The following is a 2,857-nucleotide window of genomic DNA, read 5'->3' on the forward strand; positions in this document are numbered from 1 at the left end:
GGAAGCTGTGTTCTTAACAACACCTCTTTGGGAGATTCTGATGTCCGTTTATATTGGAGACTCCCATAGCAGTGTTTTCTTTTCTAAGAATGCTTTTGCATGGAACACAGTTGCTTTTCCTGTATCTGAATCTAGGAGTCACTAGGTTTACCTTTTATACTTTCATTTTGAACACCTGACAGTAGATCTGTCAAGGAAACAGGCAGATTCCCAGGTAAGGTGGTGGAGAAATCAGTTCTCTAGTTCTCTAGTCCTCCTCCCACTGAAATGAGAGCTTTAACTATCCCCCACTGAAGTTTATTTTTCCTCAATCAGTGTAGAGACATCTTTAGATCAAGTTTCATGTTAAATCTCTGTTAAATATCTTCATGTTATCATTAGGCTATAAGATCCAAGTTTATATATAGTAGACAAAAAAAGGGAAGGGAGAGCCATTGCAGTACCTTGAGCTCCATAGAGACAGCACAGGGGCAAGTGAGAGCCGGACAGGCACCGAGCGACTCTGTGCCTCGCGGAGGAAAAACTAAACATGGGCAAAGGAGATCCTAAGAAGCCGAGAGGCAAAATGTCATCATATGCATTCTTTGTGCAAACTTGCTGGGAGGAGCACAAGAAGAAGCACCCGGATGCTTCCGTCAACTTCTCAGAGTTTTCTAAGAAGTGTTCAGAGAGGTGGAAGACTATGTCTGCTAAAGAGAAAGGGAAATTTGAAGATATGGCCAAGGCAGACAAGGCCCGTTATGAAAGAGAAATGAAAACCTACATCCCTCCTAAATGGGAAACAAAAAAGAAGTTCAAGGATCCCAATGCACCCAAGTGGCCTCTTTCGGCCTTCTTCTTGTTCTGAGTATCGCCCTAAAATCAAAGGGGAACATCCTGGCCTGTCTATTGGTGATGTTGCAAAAAAACTGGGAGAGATGTGGAACAACACTGCTGCAGATGACAAGCAGCCTTATGAAAAGAAGGCTGCGAAGCTGAAGGAAAAATATGAAAAGGATATTGCTGCCTACCGAGCTAAAGGAAAGCTTGATGCAGCAAAAAAAGGAGTTGTGAAGGCTGAAAAGAGCAAGAAGAAGAAGGAAGAGGAGGAAGATGAGGAAGATGAAGAGGACGAAGAAGAGGAGGAAGATGAAGAGGATGAGGATGAAGATGAAGAGGATGATGATGAATAAGTTGGTTCTAGCGCAGTTTTTTTTCTTGTCTATAAAGCATTTAACCCCCCTGTACACAACTCACTCCTTTTAAAGAAAAAAAAAATTGAAATGTAAGGCTGTGTAAGATTTGTTTTTAAACTGTACAGTGTCTTTTTTTGTATAGTTAACACACTACCGAATGTGTCTTTAGATAGCCCTGTCCTGGTGGTATTTTCAATAGCCACTAACCTTGCCTGGTACAGTATGGGGGTTGTAAATTGGCATGGAAATTTAAAGCAGGCTCTTGTTGGTGCACAGCACAAATTAGTTATATATGGGGACGGTAGTTTTTTCATCTTCAGTTGTCTGACGCAGCTTATACGAAATAATTGTTCTGTTAACTGAATACCACTCTGTAATTGCAAAAAAAAAAGTTGCAGCTGTTTTGTTGACATTCTGAATGCTTCTAAGTAAATACAATTTAAAAAAAAAAGGGAAGGGATCTTCTTAGTAGTTTTGATAATTAGTAAAATGTAACACTTACAGTTGCAAAGTACTTCCCTGTGTGCAAACCTCCTTTTACATCATGAAACAGTTTCCTAATTGGTAAATGTCAGAGAACATACCTGATACAGGTGGTCAGCCTTGTACTGAGTTCAGTTCGCTCTAATGGATACAATCAAAACCAGACCATTTGTTCGCACATTGTGGGTGGTAGCACTGAGCAGGAATAGTGTAGCCGTCCAGAGGTCTCATTGCCATGTGCTTGGGAAATGAACTGTGTCCTTTCCCCTCTTCTAGTGATAGATCCAGGGCTTCACAATAAATAATGAAAATGTGCAGGCCCAGGGGGCCACGCTTTCAGTTCTCTTCTGTAAATTTACTAAGGAAAGATGACAGATTTCTTACTCTGTCTTATTAGGGCTAGAGGTGATGAAATAACAAATGAGCTGTGACAAAGCAAGCCATCAGGGGCATGGTGGTGTCGGTGGGATCTTGGAAGCTGTGACAAACTGCTGAGCACAGGATAGCTCTTCCTGACACCCCTGGATTCCCCAACTAGAGGAGATGGAGGACCATTAGGAAAGAAAATCCATGACCCTAGTTGGCACAACTGTTTCTGTATTTGAATGTGAAGAATTTTCTAATAAAAAAACCTTACTGATGCTACAAGTGATTTATAAATAATTACCAAAGAAGTACCACAAGCATATATGGGGAAAATCTAGAGGGCATTGAGAAACTCTACTGAGACCTTGTTGGAGCAACAGAATAATGAAGAATGCTGTGTGTATGTGTGTGTGTGTACATGGTTAGTGCATATCTGTGCATACCCACATGGATAAGTGCACATATGCTTGTAAGCATGCACAGGTATATCTATATACATGCATGTGTGCATACATGTTTGTTTTTTTTCTTTTTGTACTTTCTACAATTTCTGCAAATGTTTGGGGGAGAGGATTCAGAATGATGTGTAGGCATGTCAAGTTCTCTTTGCAAAAATAAAAATTGGGGAGAGTTATAGAAATAGAGATGACATTTTTCTAGGCTCCCTCAAGGAGAAATTGGTGCCAAGAGGCAGGGTATAATTAGACTTTGTTAAGATATATTTTTGGCAACCACCTACTTAGTATGCATTTTATGTCATTTTTTCTCCTTCATACCTTTCAAGGTGAGAGTCAGTCATAGCCATGTTTTAGCTTTAAGTTGATCATTCTAAA

The 2,857-nt window shown here is 40.3% G+C and overlaps 1 pseudogene across 1 annotated transcript; it reads left to right on the forward strand.

Annotated features, from left to right (window-relative positions):
• Positions 1-435: 435 nt before the first annotated feature.
• LOC105984988 lies at positions 436-1,566 on the forward strand (annotated as a pseudogene). Its single transcript, XR_001175027.1, has one exon. The product of XR_001175027.1 is annotated as a high mobility group protein B1 pseudogene (transcript).
• The last annotated feature ends 1,291 nt before the right edge of the window (positions 1,567-2,857 follow it).

Source organism: Dipodomys ordii, unplaced genomic scaffold (genome assembly GCF_000151885.1).
Source record: "Dipodomys ordii isolate 6190 unplaced genomic scaffold, Dord_2.0 Scaffold26, whole genome shotgun sequence".
Classification (NCBI taxonomy): domain Eukaryota; kingdom Metazoa; phylum Chordata; class Mammalia; order Rodentia; family Heteromyidae; genus Dipodomys; species Dipodomys ordii.